The sequence below is a fragment of the Phocoena sinus genome, chromosome 4 (assembly GCF_008692025.1).
Source record: "Phocoena sinus isolate mPhoSin1 chromosome 4, mPhoSin1.pri, whole genome shotgun sequence".
Taxonomy (NCBI): domain Eukaryota; kingdom Metazoa; phylum Chordata; class Mammalia; order Artiodactyla; family Phocoenidae; genus Phocoena; species Phocoena sinus.
The window spans coordinates 10,598,336-10,619,792 of NC_045766.1; the positions used below are offsets into that span (position 1 = coordinate 10,598,336).

A 21,457-nucleotide genomic window follows, 5' to 3' on the forward strand; every position below is an offset into this window, starting at 1 on the left:
AGATTACACTTTCTTCTCAAGTGTGCAAGGAACATTCTCCAGGATAGATCACATCTTGGTCACAAATTAAGCCTCAGTAAATTTAAGAAAATTGAAATCATATCAAGCATCTTTTCTGACCACAATGCTATGAGATTAGAAATCAATTATAGGGAAAAAAACCTAAAAAACACAGACACATGGAGGTTAAACAATACGTTACTAAATAACCAAGAGATCACTGAAGAAATCAAAGAGGAAATAAAAAAATACCTTGAGACAAATGACAACGAAAACACGATGATCCAAAACCTATGGGATGCAGCAAAAGCACTTCTAAGAGGGAAGTTTATAGCAATGCAAGCCTACCTCAAGAAACAAGAAAAATCTCAAATAAACAATCTAACCTTACACCTAAAGGAACTAGAGAAAGAAGAACAAACAAAACCCAAAGTTAGTAGAAGAAAAGAAATCATAAAGATCAGAGCAGAAATAAATGAAATAGAAACAAAGAAAACAATAGTAAAGATCAATAAAACTAAAAGCTGGTTCTTTGAGAAGATAAACAACAAAATTGATAAACCATTAGCCAGACTCATCAAGAAAAACAGGGAGAGGACTCAAATCAATAAAATCAGAAATGAAAAAGGAGAAGTTACAACAGACGCCACAGAAATACAAAGCATCCTAAGAGACTACTACAAGCAACTGTATGCCAATAAAATGGACAACCTGGAAGAAATGGACAAAGTCTTAGAAAGGTATAAGCTTCCAAGACTTAACCAGAAAGAAACAGAAAATATGAACAGACAAATCACAAGTGATGAAATTGAAACTGTGATTAAAAATCTTCCAACAAACAAAGTCCAGACCAGATGGCTTCACAGGTGAATTCTACCAAACATTTAGAGAAGAGCTAACACCTATCCTTCTCAAACTCTTCCCAAACTCATTCTATGAGGCCACCATCACCCTGATACCAAAACCAGACAAAGATACTACAAAAAAAGAAAATTACAGACCAATATCACTGATGAATATAGATGCAAAATTCCTCAACAAAATACTAGCAAACAGAATCCAACAACACATTAAAAGGATCATACACCATGATCAAGTGGGATTTATCCCAGGGATGCAAAATATTTATATTGCGTATCAATATACACAAATCAATCAGTGTGATACACCATATTAACAAATTGGGAGCAGGGAGAATTTCACTCGCATCAGCTGATCCTAACTGACAACAGGAGAGGAGGAACCTCAGGAGGCAGTGAAGGAGAAGGGGGATGGAAATGGAGATGAGGATAGATCCACTGGTGCCTTGAGGAACAGCCCACACCTCCACCGGGGCCCCGGGATCCCCTGACGCTTCCTCGCCACAGCAGAGCTGCTTCTTGGTAGGGTTCCGGGATGCTGCGGTCGGGGAGGGAAGGGCATAGCCCTGCACCGGACGAGTGATAGCCCTGGAGCTCCCTCTGCCCCCCGGAAGGAAGGGGGGGGCGGGGGCGGTGGGGGTGGTATAAACAATGGATGCGGCTCTGGCCTCTGCCAGCGTGGGGGGATTTGGGGTGCCCTTCTTTGTTCTTAGACCTTGCTGCTGTCCCTTGGGTTGTGGTGGTGTTGTCCGGAAAGAAGGAAGGGTGAGGAATCCCCGGCTGGAGAGAGGCGTCGAGGTATCCTCTGAAATACTGACTTAAGCTGGATAATATTGAAAAGTTCCTGACCACTCTCTTTCATTACCAAAACCTTGTGTCTGAGGCCCCATGCATGCGCCCACCTCAGTGAACCCATCAGATCTCTCTCAGATAGCCATAACAGACCCTCTCAAGTTAATTTTAACCATATATTTGCCTGCACTTTATGGAGGATGAAACTATCAAGCCAAGTCAACATTGCTGCTGATCCAGGAGGCTTGGCAGCAGAAAATTAAACATCCGAACGTTTGTAAATGTGTGAAGAATTCTGATAGGACATCGAATGTTTTTTTAAAAACATTTTTTTAAGGGTGTTCAGAACCCTGTGGAGGCTGTGCTCAGTCTTCAGACTCAATGCCTTTGTCTTCACTTCTGGGGAAAGCCCAGGTACTGTTATATTGTAGATGCTTTCCTTCCCGGTCTGAATATGAGTGCGCAGACGTCCCCAGCAGAGAAAGGTCTGAAGCCTGGGCTGTTGTGCCAGGAGAGTTACACCTGCAGCGGGACTGATGAAGGCGTCTCCGAGTGTGATGAGTGCTGCAGCCTGCAGTGTCTCCGCTATGAGGAGAAGCTCCAGCGGCAGGAGTGCCTGAGAAACCATGAGCGGATCAGACTCAAAGCTGGCCACGTTCCCTTACTGTGACCCCTGCAAGGGCCCCAGTGGGCGTTCTCCAGGTATGAAGCAGACGGCAGACGTGAGGTGCCAGACCTGTAAAATCAACTTGTTCCTGGAGTGCCAGAGAGGACTCATTCTGGGGGTAACAAAAGGAGGCACCCTGTTACTGTGTACCATGTGCCTAAGGTCCAGGTGCTGGAGGAAGAAGGGATGGATGAGGACACCAAGAGGAAGATGACTGAGAAGGTTGTGAGTTTCCTCCTAGTAGATGAGAATGAAAAAATTCAGGTAACGAATGAAGAGGACTTTATTAGGAAATTGGACTGCAAACCCTATCAGCATCTGAAAGTGGTTTCCATTTTTGGAAATACTGGGGATGAGAAGTCTCATACCCTCAACCACACTTTCTTTTGTGGCCGGGAAGTCTTCAAACCTCCCTGCCCAGGAGTCCTGCACTGTTGGAGTGTGGGCGGCATATGACCCAGTCCACAAAGTAGCAGTGATAGACACAGAAGGGCTCTTGGGGGCTACAGTGAATATAAGCCAGAGAACATGGGTACTGCTTAAGGTTCTGGCCATTAGACCTCGTCATCTATCGAACTCATGCAGACCGACTGCACAATGACCTCTTCAAGTTCCTTGGGGACGCCTCAGAAGCTTATCTGAAGCACTTCACCAAGCAGCTCAAGGCTACCACTGCCCGCTGTGGCCTGGATGTCCCCCTGTCCACCCTGGGCCCTGCTGTTATCGTTTTCCACGAGACTGTGCACACTCAGCTGCTGGGCTCTGATCACCCCTCCGAGGTGCCCGAGAAGCTCATCCAGGACCGGTTCCGGAAGCTGGGCCGCTTCCCTGAAGCCTCCAGTTCTATTCGTTACAAGGGAACGAGGACATACAATCCTCCCACAGACTTTTCTGGTCTTCGGCGTGCTTTGGAGCAACAACTAGAGAATAACACCACCCGTTCTCCCTGGCACCCGGGGATCATCTTCAAAGCTCTGAAGGCCCTCAGCGACCACTTCAGCGGTGAGATCCCCGATGATGAGATGGCACACAGCTCCCTTTTTCCAGATGAGTACTTCACCTGCTCCGTCCTGTGCCTCAGCTGTGGGGCTGGATGTAAGAACAGCATGAATCACGGGAAAGAAGGAGTACCTCATGAAGCCAAAAGCCGCTGCAGATACTCTCACCAGTATGACAACCGGGTTTTTACCTGCAAGGCCTGCTACGAGAGAGGCAATGAAGTCAGCGTGGTGCCCAAGACGGCTGCTTCAACCGACTCCCCCTGGATGGATCTCGCAAAATATGCCTGGTCTGGGTACGTAATCGAATGTCCCAACTGCGGCGTGGTCTACTGTAGCCGGCAGTACTGGTTTGGGAACCAATATCCTGTGGACACAGTGGTGCAGACAGAGATTGTGCATGTGTGGCCTGGAACTAATGGATTTCTGAAGGACAACAACAATGCTGCCCAGCGCCTCTTGGATGGGATGAACTTCATGGCTCAGTCGGTGTCTGAGCTTAGCCTTGGGCCCACCAAGGTTGTGACGTCCTGGCTGACATACCAGATCGCCTCTGCCTACTGGAGGCCCAACTCCCAGATCCTGAGCTGCACAAGTGTGCTACATCCTTTAAAGATAATGACATCAAGCATCACTGCCGGGCCTGGGGGGAGGGCTTCTGTGACAGCTGTTCACCCATGACCCGGCCAGTGCCGGAGTGGGGCTGGGGCCCTGCACCCGTGAGGGTGTGTGACAACTGCTATGAAGCCAGGAATTCTCAGTTAGATGTCACCGAGGCACAGGGTACCTCAGTGAGGGTGGGATGCTGATTGCTTGGAAGGTGGGCAAGTCCGTGCAGAACACTTTGGGAGCCGTGGTGACGGCCAATGACATACCACTAGGTTTGGTGAAGGATGCGGCCAGGCCGGTGTACTGGGTACCAGACCATGAGATCCTGCACTACCACAACTGCCAGAAGGAGTTCAGCGTCAAGCTTTCCAAGTACCACTGCTGGGCCTGCAGACAGGGCTTCTGTGATGAGTGTTCCCATGACCGCCAGGCTGTCCCCTCTCGAGGCTGGGACCATCCTGTCTGAGTCTGCTTTAATGGCAATAAAAAGCCTGGTGACCTTTAATGCCCCCCCCACAAAAGTGAAGAATAAAACCCACATGATCATCTCAATAGACGCAGAAAAATCTTCTGACAAAATCCAACACCCATTTATGATAAAAAAAACTCTCCAGAAAGTGGCATAGAGGGAACCTACCTCAACATAATAAAGGCCATATACAACAAACCCACAGCAAACATCATTCTCAGTGGTGAAAAACTGAAAGCATTTTCTCTAAGATCAGGAACAAGACAAGGATGTCCACTCTCACCACTATTATTCAACATAGTTTTGGAAGTCCTAGCCACAGCAATCAGAGAAGAAAAAGAAATAAAAGGAATACAAATTGGAAAAGAAGAAGTAAAACTGTCACTGTTTGCAGATGACATGATACTATACATAGAGAATCCTACAGATGTCACCAGAAAACTACTAGAGCTAATCAATGAATTTGGTAAAGTTGCAGGATACAAAATTAGTGCACAGAAATCTCTTGCATTCCTACACACTAACAACAAAAGATCAAAAAGAGAAATTAAGGAAACAATTCCATTCATCATCGCAACAAATAGAACAAAATACCTAGGAATAAATCTACCTAAGAAGGTAAAAGAGCTGCACTCAGAAAATTATAAGACACTGATGAAAGAAATCAAAGATGACGTGAACAGATGGAGAGATATACCATGTTCTTGGATTGGAAGAATCAATATTGTGAAAATGACTATAGTACCCAAAGCAATCTACAGAGTCAATGCAATCCCTATCAAATTACTAATGGCATTTTTTACAGAACTGGAACAAAAAATCTTAAAATTTGTATGGAGACACAAAAGACCCTGAATAGAAATGCAATCTTGAGGGGAAAAAAATGGAGCTGGAGGAATCAGACTCCCTGACTTCAGACTATACCACAAAGCTACAGTAATCAAGACAATATGGTACTGGCACAAAAACAGAAATATAGATCAATGGAACTGGATAGAAAGCCCAGAGATAAACCCACACACATATAGTCAACTAATCTATGACAGAAGAGGCAAGGATATACAATGAAGAAAAGACAGTCTATTCAATAAGTGGTGCTGGGAAAACTGGACACACCTACATGTAAAAGAATGAAATTAGAACACTCCCTAACACCATACACAAAAATAAACTCAAAATGGATTAGAGACCTAAATGTAAGACGAGACACTATAAAACTCTTAGAGGAAAACATAGGAAGAACACTCTTTGACATAAATCACAGCAAGATCTTTTTTGATCCACCTCCTAGAGTAATGGAAATAAAAACAAAATTAAATGGGACCTTATGAAACTTAAGAGCTTTTGCAAAGCAAAGGAAACTACAAACAAGACAGAAAGACAACCCTCAGAGTGGCAGAAAATATATGCAAATGACTCAGCGGACAAAGGATTAATCTCCAAAATATATAAACAGCTCGTGCAGCTCAATTTTTATAAAAACAAACAACCCAATCCAAAAATGGGCAGAAGACCTAAATAGACATTTCTCCAAAGAAGACATACAGATGGCCAAGAAGCACATGAAAAGCTGCTCAACATCACTAACCATTAGAGAAATGCAAATCAAAACGACAATGAGGTATCACCTCACACCAGTTAGAATGGGCATCATCAGAAAATCTACAAACAACAAATGCTGGAGAGGGTATGGAGAAAAGGGAACCCTCTTGCACTGTTGGTGGGAATGTAAATTGATACAGCCACTATGGAGAACAGTATGGAGGTTCCTTAAAAAACTAAAAATAGAACTACCATATGATGCAGCAATCCCACTACTGCACATATACCCTGAGAAAACCATAATTCAAAAAGACACATGCACCCCAACGTTTATTGCAGCACTATTTACAATAGCCAGGACATGGAAGCAACCTAAATGCCCATTGACAGACGAATGGATAAAGAAGATGTTGTACATATATACAATGGAATATTACTCAGCCAGAAAAAGGAACGAAATCGAGTCATTTGTAGAGGCGTTGATGGATCTAGAGACTGTCATACAGAGTGAAGTAAGTCAGAAAGAGAAAAACAAATACCGTATATTAACGCATATATGTGGAACCTAGAAAAATGGTACAGATGAACCGGTTTGCAAGGCAGAAATAGACACACAGATGTAGAGAACAAACGTATGGACACCAAGCGGGGAAAGTGGCGGGGGGGTGGTTGTGGTGTGATGCATTGGGAGATTGGGATTGACATGTATACACTAATATGTATAAAATGGATAACTAATAAGAAACTGCTGTATAAAAAAATAAATAAATTTCAAAAATTCAAAAAAATAATTGGATATAATTATAGACTACTTCATCCAATAACACCAGAATACACATTCTTCTCAAGCTTGCATGAAATATCCTGTATTCATCAAGACAGAAAACATTATGGGCCATAAAACATACCTTAACAAATTCTAAAGAACAGAAATCATGCAATGTCTGCATTCAAACTGCAATGGAATTAAACTAGAAATCAATAACAGAAAGATAACTGGGAAATCCTCAAATACTTGGAGACTGAACAACTTGCTTCTATGATAACACATGGGTCAAAGAGGAAATCTCAAGATAAATTTTAAAATATTTTGAACTAAATGAAAATACAACTTATGAAAACTTGTGAGATGCAGTGATAGGAGTGTAGAGAGGGATATTTTGAACAGTATTGAATACATATATTAGGAAGGAAAAGAGATCTAATATCAATAATCTAAGCTTTGGTGTGACCAAGGTGGTAGAGTAGGAAGGCTCTGAGCTCACCTCCTCCCATTTTGGGTACACCAAAATTACACCTATTTACAAAACAACTATATGAGAACAAGCTGAAGGCTAGCAGAAAAGATTTTCTACAACTAAAGATATAAAGAAGGAGCCACAGGAAACTGGTAGGAGGGGCAAAGATGCAGTTTAGTCAACACCCACAAACTGGAGGGTAATTACAATTGTGGAGGTTCTCCCCAAGGAGTGAAGGGTCTGAGTCCTACACTGGGCTCCAGCCCAGGGGTCCTGCATAGAGAAGATAGAGTCCACAGAAAGTTTTGCTTTGAAAGTCAGTGCGGATTGCATAGGGGAGAGCCAGAGGGCTGAAGGAAATACAGACTCTTCTCTTAAAGGGCACAAGCAAAATCTCACAGGCTCCCAGACCCAGGGCAGAGGCATAATTTGAAAGGACCCTGGGTCAGACCCACTTGCTGATCTTAGAGAGTCCTAGAGAGGCAAGAGGCAAATGGGGTCCCCCAGGGCACATAGATACTGATGGCAGCCATTTTGAGGTACTTGTTCTACCACGAGGACACTAGTGCTAGCAAGCACCATTCCGGAGTCCTCCCTCTACCCTATTAGTGCTGGGGGCTTAGCTGCCCATCAGCAGATGGGCACCAGCCCTGTATCCCCCAGGGCCACACAGCCAGCCACCCTGAGACCCAGCCCTGTCCAACAGCAGGCCTTCCAAAACATGTAAAACAGGCCCAGATAGGTTCACTGGTAAATTCTACCAAACACTTAAGGAAGAAATTATACTAATTCTTAACAATCTCTTCTAGAAGACAGAATCAGAGAGCATACAGTCATCCCTTGGTATCCATGGTTCCAGGATCTGCTGCAGATACTAAATCCACGGATGCTCCAGTCCCAGAGCCGGCCCTCAGTACACAAGGTTCCACATCTGAGGATGCAACCAACTGCAGATTGTGTGGTACTGTAGTATTTATTGAAAAAAAAAATCCACGTATAAGTGGACTCATGCAATTTAAACCCGTGTTGTTCAAGGATCAACTGTACTTCCAAACTCATTCTATGAGGCTGGCATTACCCTAATGCAAAAACCAGACAAAGACATTACAAGAAAATAAAACTGCAAAAATCCTCAACAAAATATTAGCAAATCCAATCCAATAATTTATAAAAAGGATTATACACCATGACCAAATGAGATTTATTCCAGGCATGCTAGGCTGATTCAACATTTGAAAATAAGTTCGTGTAATCCATCACAATGGACTAAAAAAGAAAAATTGGATGCAGAAAAAGCATTTGAATACACTAATATGTATAAAATAGATAACTAATAAGAATCTGCTGTATAAAAAATAAATTAATTAAATTAAATTTAAAAAAAAGAAAAAGCATTTGATAAAATCCAAAACCCTTCATGATAAAAACTCTCAGTAAACTAGGAATAGAGGGGGGACCTTCCTCAACATGATCAAGAGCATCTACCAAAAACCCTACAGTTAGCATCATACTTAATGGTGAGAAAAACTAAGTTTTCCTTCTAAGATCAGGTATAAAACAAGGATGCTCCCTCTTGCCATTCTTTTTCAACATTGTACTAGAAGTTCTAGCTAATGCAATAAGACAATTAAAGGAAATAAAAGACATACAGATTGAGAAAGAAGATATAAACCTGTCTTTCTTTGCAGATGACATGATTATCTACGTAGAAAATCTGAAAGAACTGATAAAAATAAACCCTCCTGGAACTAATAAGTGATTATAGCAAGGTTACAGGATAAAATGTTAATATACAAAAGTCTATTGCTTTCCTAGGGACTTCCCTGGTGGTCCAGTGGTTAAGAGGATGCAGGGATCCAATGCAGGGGATGTGGGTTCGATCCCTGGTCGGGGAACTGGGATCCCACATGCCACAGGGCAACTAAGCCCACACGCCACAACTACTGAGTCCACACACCACAACAAGTGAGCCCACGTGCTGCAACTACAGAACCCATGTGCTCTGGAGCCCGTGCACCACAACGACAGAGACCACGTGCTCTGCAGCCCATGTGCCACAACTAGAGAGAAGCCCATGAACCACAACAAAAGATCCCACATGCTGCAACTAAGACCCGATGCAGCCAAAAATAAAATAAATAAATATTCTTTTTAAAAAGTCGATTGTTTTCTATATACCAGCAATTAACAAGTAGAATTTGAAATGAAAAACACAATACCATTTACATTAGCACCCCAAAAATGAAATACTTAGGTATAAATCTAATGAAATATGTAAGAGATCTATAAGAGAAATCACCAAACTCTGAAGAATGAAATGAAAGGATTCCATGTTCATGGAGAGGAAGAATCAATATCGTCAAGATGTCAGTTCTTCCCTACTTGATCTACAGATTGAATCCAATCCCAAATAAAATCCCAGCAAGTTATTTTGTGGATATAGATAAACTGATTCAAAAGTTTATATGGAGAAACGAAAGACCCAGAATAGCCAATACACTATTGAAGGAGAAGAACAAAGTCTGAGAACTGACACTATCCAACTTCAAGACTTACTATAAAACTACAGTAATCAAGTCAGTGTGGTATTGGCAAAAGAATAAACAAAGACATCAATAAAAAAATAAAACAGAGAGCACAGAAACAGATCTACATAAATACAGTCAACTGATCTCTGACAGGAGCAAAGGCAATACACTGAAGCAAAGACAGTCTTTTCAACAAATATTGCTGGAACAAGTAGACATTACATGCAAGAAAATCAGTCTAGACAGAGCTCTTACCCCCTATGTGTTTTGTCCAATACCACCAAACAATTAACTCAGTTCTGACACTATCTACTTAAAGGTAGTGTCAGATCCCACAGCCTAAGGGCTCACTCCTTCCCCACTTTAAATGATAATTGCAAATCCAGGTTATCTGTGCTTCTGACTGACTAGTTATAGAGATTCCCACAACACCCTCCTCCTGTTTGGTAATTTGCTAGAGCAACTCACAGAACTCAGAAACATTTATTTACATTAACAGTTAATTATAAAGGACATGATAAAAGATACAGATAAAAAAGCCAGATGAAGAGGTATATAGGGGCAAGGTATATGGGAAGGGGTGCCCTCTCCCTGTATCTCCAAATGTTCACCAACCCAGAAGCTCTCTGAACCCTGTCTTTTTGGGTATCCTTGATTAAATCACTGGCCATTGGTGACTGAACTCAAACTCCATCCCCTCCCCTCTCCCAGGAGGTCAGGGGCTAAATTACAACCCTTCAATCACATGGTTGATTACCCCGGCAATCAGACCCCATACTTAGGGGCTTTCCAAAATTTAACACATTAACATAAACTCAGGTGTGGTTGAAAGGGGCTTGTTATGAATATCAAAAGACACATATTGCCCTTATCACTTCGGAAATTCCAAGGGTTTTAGGAGCGCTGTGATAGAAATGGGGATGAATACTAAACATATATTTGTTATTATAAATTTCATCACATACACCCTTCACAAAAATTAACTCAAAATGGATCACAGACCTAAATGTAAAGTGTAAAACTACAAAACTCCTAGAAGATAACATGGGAGAGAACCTAGATAACCTTGAGTATGGTGATGACTTCTTAGATACAACACCAAAGGCATGATCCATGAAAGAAATAAATGATAAGCTGGACTTCATTAAAATTAAAAACCTCTGCCCTGTGCCCAGAAATAAACTCACACACCTGAAACAGGAGGGAAGGGGGCAGGGTACAACCTGTAAAAGAATAACATAGCTATTGGATAAAAAATAAACCGGTTAGAACCAACTAGGTCCAAGATGGAGGAAGATTCCACTTCCAGGGGACCTTGAGCCTAATTATATGTTCATTGTATACATTAGCATAAGCTAAATGACACACCCACCAGCACCATGACAGTTCCAAGGTTAACCATATAAGGTCAAAAAGTGGGCAGTTGCTCAATTCCTGGAAATCCCCACTCCTTCTCCAAAATAGTTGGAGTAATCCTTCCACTTGCTAGCCTATGAAATTACCCATCCCATAAAAAACTAACCACCCCATATTTTGGGGTCTCTTGCCTTCTGAGATGGCCCACACTTTGTGTAGTGTGTTTCTCCCAGGGCCATTCTCGCCTTTTGAGATGGACCATATTCTGTCTATGGAATGTGTATCTCTCTAAATAAATCCATTTCTTACCTATCACTTTCACTGAAAGTCTCTCACTGAATTCTTTCTGCAATGAGACATAAAGAACCTGAGCTTAAGTCCTGGGACCAGGTGTGTGATCGCAATTAAAAGAGAGTGGGCTCAAGTCCCAATTTGGGTTTTGGCTGGGTTCGAGTCCCAATCTGAGGTGTGCAGTTTCACATCTATGGTCAATTAATCTTCGATAAAGGAGGCAAGAATTTACAATGGAGAAAAGTCAGTCTCTTCAGCAAGTGGTGTTAAGAAAGCTGGACAGCCGCGTGTAAATCAATGAAGTCACAACATACCCTCACACCATACACAAAAATAAATTCAAAAGTGTTTAAGACTTAAATATAAGACATGACACCACAAAACTCCTAGAAGAGAACATAGGCAAAACATTCTCTGACGTGAATCATACCAATGTTTTCTTAGGTCAGTCTCCCAAGGCAATAGAAATAAAAGCAAAAATAAACGGGACCTAATCAAACTCATAAGCTTTTGTACAGCAAAGGAAACCATAAACAAAATGAAAAGACAACCTATAGACTGGGAGAAAGTATTTGCAAATGATGCGACTGACAAGGGCTTACTTTCCAAAATATACAAACAGCTCATACAACTCAATAACAAAAAAACCCAAATAACTCAATCAAAAAGTGGGCAGAAGATCTAAATAGACATTTCTCCAAAGAAGACATATAGATGGCCAACAGGCACATGAAAAGATGCTCAACATTGCTAATTATTAGAGAAATGCAAATCAAAACTACAGTGAGGTATCACCTCACACCGGTCAGAATGCCCATCATTAAAAAGTCTAAAAATAAATGCCGGAGAGGATGTGGAGAAAAGGGAACCCTCCTACACTGCGGGTGGGAATGTAAATGGGTGCAGCCACTATGGAGAACAGTATGGAGATTCCACAAAAAACTAAAAACAGAGTTGCCATATGATCCAGCAATCCCATTCTTGGGTATAGATCCAAAGAAAACACTAATTCAAAAAGATACATGCACTCCTATGTTCATAGCAGCACTTTTTACAGCAGCCAAACATGGAAGCAACCTAAATGTCCATCAACAGATGAATGGATAAAGAAGATGTCATATATATACATACAAACATATATATATATATATATATATATATATATATATATATATATATATACATTCACACACACACAATGGAATACTACTCAGCCATAAAAAAGAATGAAATAATGTCATTTGCAGCAACATGGATGGACCTAGAGATTATCATACTAAGTGAAGTAAGTCAGACAGAGAAAGACAAATATCACATGATATCACTTGTATGTGGAATCTAAAATATGACACAAATGAACTTATTTAGGAAACAGACTCAGAAATAGAAAACAAACTTATGAATACCAAAGGGAAAAGGGGGTAGGGGAGGGATAAATTAGGAGTTTGGGATTAGTAGATACAAACTACTCTATATAAAATAAACAACAAGGTCCTTCTGTATAGCACAGGAAACTATACTCAGTATCCTGTAATAAACCATATTGAAAAAGAATGTATACATATGTATAACTGAATCACTTTGCTGTACACCAGAAATTAACACAACATTGTAAATCAACTATACCTCAAATTAAAAACAAAACAAAACAACAACTTCTGCTCTGTGTAAGACAATGTCAAGAGAATAAGACAAGCCACAGACTAGGAGAAAATATCTGCAAAAGATAAAAGATGGTTACCCAAAATATAAAAAGATCTCTTAGGGCTTCCCTGGTGGTTCAGTGGTTGAGAGTCCACCTGCCGCTGCAGGGGACACGGGTTCGTGCCCCGGTCCGGGAAGATCCCACAGGCCACAGAGTGGCTAGGCCTGTGAGCCATGGCTGCTAAGCCTGCGCGTCCGGAGCCTGTGCTCCACAACGGGAAAGGCCACAACAGTGAGAGGCCCGCGTACCGCAAAAAAAAAAAAAAAAAAAGATCTCTTAAATTTAACAATAAGAAAACAAACAAATCAATTTAAAATAGGCAAAAGATCTGAACAATCACCTCACCAAAGAAGATATATAGATAACAAATAAGCATATGAAAAGATGCTTCACATCATGTATCATTAGGGAACTGCAAGTTAAAACAATGACAGATATCACTAAACACCTAATAAATGGCCAAAACTGAGAATTGAGAACCCTGACAACACCAAATGCTGACAAGGATGTGGAGCAACATGAACTCTCATTCACTGCTGGTGGGAATACAAAGGTACAGCCACTTTGGGAAAAAAACTGGTAGTTCCTTAAAACCTAAACATACAGTTCTTTTACCATGTGATCCAGCAGCCATACACCTGTATTTCCCCAAATGAGTTGAAAACTTATGTCCATGCAAAAACCTGCACTCAAGTGTTTACACCCACTTTATTCATAAGTGCCAATACTTGGAAGCAACTGAGAGTAAGTGAATGGATAAACTATGGTCCATCCAAACAATGGAATATTGTTCAGCACTAAGAAGAAAGGAGCTATTAAGCCATGAAAAGACATGGAGGAAACTTAGATGCATTTTACTAAGTGAAAGAAGCCAATCTGAAAAGGGTATATATGTGTGACTTCAACTATATGACATTCTGGAAAAGGCAAAACTGTGGAGACAGTAAAAAGTTCAGAAGGGAGGGCTAAACAGGTGGAGCACAGAGGATTTTCAGGGCAGTGAAGCCATTCTGTATGATACTATAGTGGGGGATACATTTCATTATACATTTGTCAAACCCCACAAAATGTACAAATAACACTAAGTGAATCCTAATGTAAACTACAAACTTTGGGTAATAATGATATTATCCAAATAATAATGCAATACCCAGTGCAATAATGCAATAATGATATGTCAGACAAACATATAAACACCTGCCTGCCAGCAAAAGTAACTATCTGACATAGAAACTTGTACATCTCATATTGGGTTTTGAAGGGGGGAAAACATATCCCCTGAGAAGTTATAACAAAGGTTTCCTTATGTGAGTTTAGGATTCAAATTCACAGACATGGGCTTCCCTGGTGGCGCAGTCGTTGAGAGTCCGCCTGTCGATGCAGGGGACATGGGTTCATGCCCCGGTCCGGGAAGTTCCCACATGCCGCGGAGCGGCTGGGCCCGTGAGCCATGGCCACTGAGCCTGCGTGTCCGGAGCCTGTGCTCCGCAACGGGAGAGGCCACAACAGTGAGAGGCCCACGTACTGCAAAAAAAAAAAGCAAACTAACTAAGCAATGTCTAAGAAGAAAATCATCATGACCAAGTTGGGTTTATCACAAGAATGATGGATTATTTAATATGAGAAAGTATATGAACTTAATTCACCACATTAATAAATTAAAGGAAATTAAAATGTGACTTATCAGCGCTTCTTATCTATATTGTACAGGAGGTCTTAGCCAGTGCAATAAGATAAGAAAAAGAAGTATATCCAAAGAAGAAATGTAGATGGCCAACAGGCACGTGAAAAGATGTTCAACATCACTAATCATCAGGAAAATGCAAATCAAAACCATAATAAGATATCACTTTACACCTGTCAGAATGGCTATCATCAAAAAGAACACAAATAACAAATGTGGTGAGGATGTGGAGAAAGGGAATCCTTGTACACTGTTGGCGGGAATGTTAATTCGTATAGCCACTGTGGAAAACAGTAGGGAGGTTCCTCAAAAAAATAAAAATAAAACTACCACATGACCCAGCAATTCCACTCCTGGGTATATATCTAAAAAACCCAAAAACGCTAATTTCAAAAAGATACAAGCACCCCAGTGTTCACAGCAGCACTATTTACAGTTGCTAAGATATGGAAGCAACCTAAGTGTCCAACAGATGAACAGGTAGAGAAGATGTGGTGTGTGTGTATGTATATATATACACACATACATACACACACACAATGGAATACTATTCAGCCATATAAAAGAATGCAGTTTTGCCATTTGCAACAACATGGATGGACTTGGAGAGTATTATGTCAAGTGAAATAAATCAGAGAAAGACAAATACTGTGTGATATAACTTATACGTGGAATCTAAAAAATACAACAAACTAGTGAATATAACAAAAAAGAAGTAAAACTCAGAGATGTAGAGGACAAACTAGTGGTTACCAGTGGGGAGAGGGAAGAGGGAAGGGGCATTAAGAGGTGCAAACTATTATGTATAAAGTAAGCTACAAGGATATATTGTATAACGTAGGGAATATAGCCAATATTTTATAATAACTATAAATGGAGTCTAACCTTTAAAAAATAAAAATGAAATAAATTTAGGAATATTAAAAAAAGAAAAAGAAGTATAAAAGATATAATAGGAAAAGAAGAAACAAAACTTTCATTAATGATATGATTATCTACAAAGAAACCCAAGAGCATCTATAGGCAAATTATAATTAATAAGAAAATACAGTAGTTAAATTTAAGACCAGCATAAAATTAATTGCATTCTAATACATTGGCCCCCCAAAACTAGAAAATGCAAATAACTAAACAGTAAGATACTTAGAAATAAACATAAGGAAAGATTTCAATTAAAAGATTAAGGAAGAGTAAAATAAATGGAGAGATATATAATGCTCATGGCAAGATAGACTCAGTATAAAGATATTGTTCTATCCATATTAATTTACGAACAATGTAATTCCAATGAGTATTTCATGGAATTCGAGAAACTGATTCTATAATATGTACGAAAGAGAAAAAGGCTAAGAATAAACCTAGAGGCGGAATAATGGCCCCGCAAAGATGCTCACATCCTAATCCCCAGAATCTGTGAGTATGTTAGGTTACATGGCAAAGGGGAATTAAGGTGCTAATTAGCTGACTCTGAGATAGGGAGATTATCCCGGTAAACTTAATGTAATCACCAGTATCCTTGGGAGTGAAAGAGGGAGGCAGAAGAAGGGATGGCAGCATGAGGACTTGGCCTGATACTGCTCACTTTGAAGATGGAGTCAAGAACTTGAGAGGCCTCTAGAAGCTAGAAGGAGAAAGGCATGGATTCTCTCCTAGAGCCTCCAGAAAGGAATGTGCTCCTGCCAACACCTTGCTGTTATCCCAGTGAACCCCATTTCAGATTTCTGAACTACAGAACTGTTAAAATAATAAATTTATGTTGTTTCAAGCCATTAATTTTGTAGTAATTTTTTACAGCAGTGATAGGAAACTAATTACAATAGATAAGATGGTTTCAAAAGGACGAAGTAGAAGGACTTGTCCTAAAATAAAGACTTATTTTAAAAATATAGAAATTAAGATAGTGTAGGACTGGTGTTAGGATAGGAAAAGAACAGAGTCCAGAGACAGACCACACATATATGGCAACTTGATAGATAACATGGATCAGTGGGATAAGAATGAACTATACCATCAAAGGTGCTTGGACAACAGGTAGTTTAGTAAATTGACTATAAAAATGGCTAGCAATTATTCTTCTCTGTGTGTTCATTTTCCTTTATCATGTAACATTAATGCCATCCCACTCAGAGACTGAGCTCTACCTATAACTTACTTTGGCTAATGCGATGTTAGCAAACATGGGCACACAAAGGCTTCTGCCATAGGATTTGTCCCCTTTTGCAACCTGCTGCCAATAAAAGAAGCCCAGGGAAGCCTGCTGAATGATGAAAGATATATGGCACAGTGGGGATAAGCCTGCCACCGCTGGGGACCGGGGGTCAACTTCCAGTGGCAGAGTGACCTAGCTGACTAGCAACTGATCACAGACACATGAAGGAGCCCAGCTGAGCCCAGCCTCACAGGATTATAAATTAAATAATGGTGGTTGCTTTAGGTCACTGAGTTTTAGAGTGGTTAGTTACACATCAAAGTCTAATTGATATATATATTATATGGAAAAAACCCTGGATTGCTACTTCTCATCATATATATAAATCAATTTCAGGTAGACCAAGAGGCTTAAATATAAAAAAAACTAAACTTTTTAATGCAAATATCGAAAAAAAACTCCGTATAACCTCAGTTTAGGGAAAGTTTTCTCAAGCAAGATACAAAGAGTATAAAATAAAGGAAAAGAATTGTCAGTTGTGGGAATTCCCTGGTGGTCCAGTGGTTAGGACTCCACACTTCCACTGCAGGGGACGTGGGTTCAATTCCTGGTTGGGGAACTAAGATCCCACAAGCTGTGCGCCACAGCCGAGAAACAAAATTGTCAGTTGTGACCACACACCGAAAAGACACAAAATTTTGTACCTCAAAAGTAACTATAAACAAAGTTAAAAGACGAAGAATAAGTATCAAGGATATATAAAGAACATGTACAGATAAATAAGAAAAAGATAAACAATCCAATAAAGGACAAAAGATATAAACAGGTAACTCACAGCAGAAATCCGAATGGTAAATCCAAATATATAACTATATAATCTATACCTAGATATCTTCATTAGTAGTCAGAGAAATGGAAATGAAAATCCATTTCACAACCATCAAATTGGCAAAAAATTTTAAATTCCACAATTGAGGGTGCAGAGAAAGGGGAGTTCTTATATACAGAAGTTAGGGGTATAAATTGATACAATAACTTTTGAGACCAATTTGGTAATATCTAGTAAAATTGATGATGACCCACCCCTGTTAAAGCAAGCAGTTAGCTAGATAGGAGCAGAGAAGGAGGGGCAGGGGCCAAATGGCAGGAAACCACATATCTTGTAAACAATGGGGGTCCCTGGGCAGACAAAGAAAAGCAGGAATCTCCAGACTGACAGGAAACTACACATTTGGGGGGTGTTAAGTGTCCTGTAGACAAAGAAAGGTGGGGAAAGGCGGGAATCTCCAGTGTCTGAATGTAACATTTCACTCACTATGCCCTCATTACAATAAAATTCGCCTCACAGATAAGAAGTACTCATCATGCACCAATGTCATGACACTTCTGATCAAGGCTAAATAAGGACAGAAATCCCTTCTCCCCTCGGGAAGGTGGAGCTGGGAGGAAAATCAGGGAATATGAACCCACCCCTTCCCTCCCCAGTGAATATTCCACCCCTTCATTTCTATGCCCCACAAAGCTGCTTGCTGAAGAAACTCAGTGCAGCTACTCACCTGAGACTGGCTGCTCTCCCCTTGAGAGCATACTTTCTCTTAAATAAATCCTCACTTTGCTTTCTTGACCTCCCTGTCTCATCTCTGAATTCTTTCTGCTATGAGATAAGAACCTACCCTCTGATAACACTGCTATATACATATACATAAAAACTCACACAAGTGCACAAGGAGACATGCAAGAATATTCAAAGAAAACTGTTTATAACACTAAAAAGCTTAAAACAACCTAAATGCCAATCACCTAAAGAATGCACAGGTGGGAATTATAAACACCGAATTCAAGATAGTGGTTACCTCTATGGCACAGGGCAGGAGATGTGATGGGGGAAGGAAACAATAGGGGTTTCGTTCTATTTGTTAAGTGTTTCTTAAGCTAGCGCTGGACACATGGGTGTGTGTTAATCTCTGTCCTTATTCATGTGTCTGAAAGATGTCATAAATGACATCTTTAAATATATATAAGTATATAAAAAATATATTTAAAAAAATATCGGGACTTCCCTGGTGGTGCAGTGGTTGAGAAACTACCTGCCAATGCAGGGGACATGGGTTCAAGCCCTGGTCTGGGAAGATCCCACATGTCACGGAGCAACTAAGCCCGTGCGCCACAACTACTGAGCCTGCACTCTAGAGCCCATGAGCCATAACTACTGAGCCCGCGTGCCACAACTACTGAAGCCCATGTGCCTAGAGCCCATGCTCCGCAACGAGAAGCCACCACAATGAGAAGCCCCCGCTTGCCATAACTAGAGAAAGCTCTCAGGCAGCAACAAAGACCCAACACAGCCAATAAATAAATAAATAGATTTATTAAAAAAAAAAAGCTTAAGGAAGGGGCTGTAATGAAAGCTGATAGCAAAACAGAAGAAACAAATGAAAACAGAAAACATTTTAAAACTGATACCATGTTTCATATGTGATGGTTGACCAACCCCTGGGCCACAGGCCACCTCCGAGTGTGGAGTACTTGCATATGAAGAAATACTACGTTATGACTTCTAAGCCATTTGACATAAGTCACTTATGTCCTCATAGCAGTTAGTTTACCCATTAAAACATAATTCTGGGGCCTAAGAAGTTACTGTAGAAGCTGCCTATTTTAAATCTTTAGCAAGTATATTTTCTCCAGGTATTATTTTGCAACTCTAAGGAAATGACCTGGTTGCCTGGATGTTCTCTTCGCCCAGATGTAAGAAAGCCACCAAATATCTCCCTCATAATCTCAGGTCCAGAGCCCACAAATACAGTAACCAGTATGCTCTCTGGAGAGCATGTAATCATTACTTTAGCCTTTTCTGTTAAAAAAAAACCTAGACTTACTCCTCCTTTGACCTCTTTCCACGAATAAACAAACAAGGCAAAACAAATAAAATTCCATGCCTACCACCAATGAAAGTAATAAAGAATGTGGTTAACGCTTACAATGTCTGCACAAAAGGCCTTGGGTAAGTTACAAAAGAATCCTGGAATCCTGTCATTGCCGTTGGATTGAAAGCAGTTGCTCCAAGTGCCTGCAAATCTTGGGGTGAGACTCTCAGCACTTTTGCTGAATCATCAGACCCAAGTGAACCATGGAATGTTGGGCCCTGAACTCAAAGCTGTAAGGTGAAGCAAATTTCAACAGTCTCACCGACTCCCTCTGCTAAAGGGCAGAGTCCAGTCAGTTGAGAATTTGTCCCTTTGCACAATTGGTTATTCTGAATTCAGGGGATTTGTTCCAATTCATAGTTTAGTTTTCTCACTTTATACTGAGTGATTCTGTCAGTGATTCTTTTGGGACAGAAGAACACAGTTTTTCTTTGAACACAAGTCCACATGAACTGACTAACTGCCATCTACATGGTCTGTGCTACTGATGTCAAACCAGCCTTGAACCCATAAATCCAAATTAAGCAACAGTTTTTGGTAAAAGGCAATCACACATTTAATTATTAACTCATGCCTCTAGCATGAGTACAGAGCCAGTGGTCCTCAAGTCAGGCTGCAAATCAAATTTAGGCAGCAGCTTTAAAAAAAATACAGGTGCCTAATTTGTCTTAAGATGCTGATTCAGAAGATGTGGGGTAGTGCCCAAGCAACTGTTTGTTTAAAAAGCTTTCCTAGTGATTCTGATGCTTGGGGATAGAAACTGTCATACAGGTACTGATATAAACAATCCCACATGGTAGAGAGGTATAGGGTCTATGCTTCTCAAACAGGGACAGGAGACACTGTACCAAGGACTATTCAAAGCCACACAAAGAGCACTGTGCATCTTTCTGGAATGTCAATTTTATTTCACAGGTAAATATTTTAAAATGTCATTTGTATTTTGGGTGGTGGTTACATAGGTATATACAATTGTCAAAACTCATTTAAGATCTGTACATTTACGTGTATGTTTACCTCAATAAAAAGATCACTTTTATATTAAAATATGGATAGATTCTGGAATACAATGCAAGATCTGCATTTATTTTCCAGATGAACTCTGAGACTTCAAAGAAATCTCCCTCTTAGATGGACTACCTTAGGCTAGGCCCCCATATCCAAGGGGGCCAGAGTGGGCATTAGGGCTTGAAATTCGAGGGGAAACCTTTTTGGAAGGTCCCACTGGCTTTAGAAATCCTTTCACTTCTAATGCTTTTCATTCATTTTACTACCCATGACCCACTCCTCTCTCTTCTTGTTTTTTTACTTTCCACATATTACTGGTCTTTTTGCTTTAAAACACTCCAGATCGTCAAAAATTTAAAGTTCCACTCTTCCTTACCATTGGCGATTTTGTTTGCTACTGAGCAGATGGTCTAATGACCCTGAGGCCATAGCCTCATAAATCACACATTGTAAGGCCATTTTTTCACTCAAAAATGTGTTTTAAAAGGTTCTCGTCCTGTGATAAACCACAATGGAAAAGAATATGGAAAAGAAAAAGAATTCATATATATGTATAACTGAATCACTTTGCTGTACAGAAAAAATTAACACATTGTAAATCAACTACTGATTTTCTTTTTTTAATCAAACTTTT

General features: G+C 40.5%; 1 protein-coding gene and 1 pseudogene across 6 annotated transcripts in view; one reads left to right on the forward strand and one right to left on the reverse strand.

Annotated features, from left to right (window-relative positions):
* Positions 1–21,457, reverse strand: part of BTD (biotinidase) — a 69,613-nt gene that overhangs the window by 46,902 nt on the left and 1,254 nt on the right. The window lies entirely within an intron of this gene.
* On the forward strand, positions 2,107–4,431 carry LOC116753295 (annotated as a pseudogene).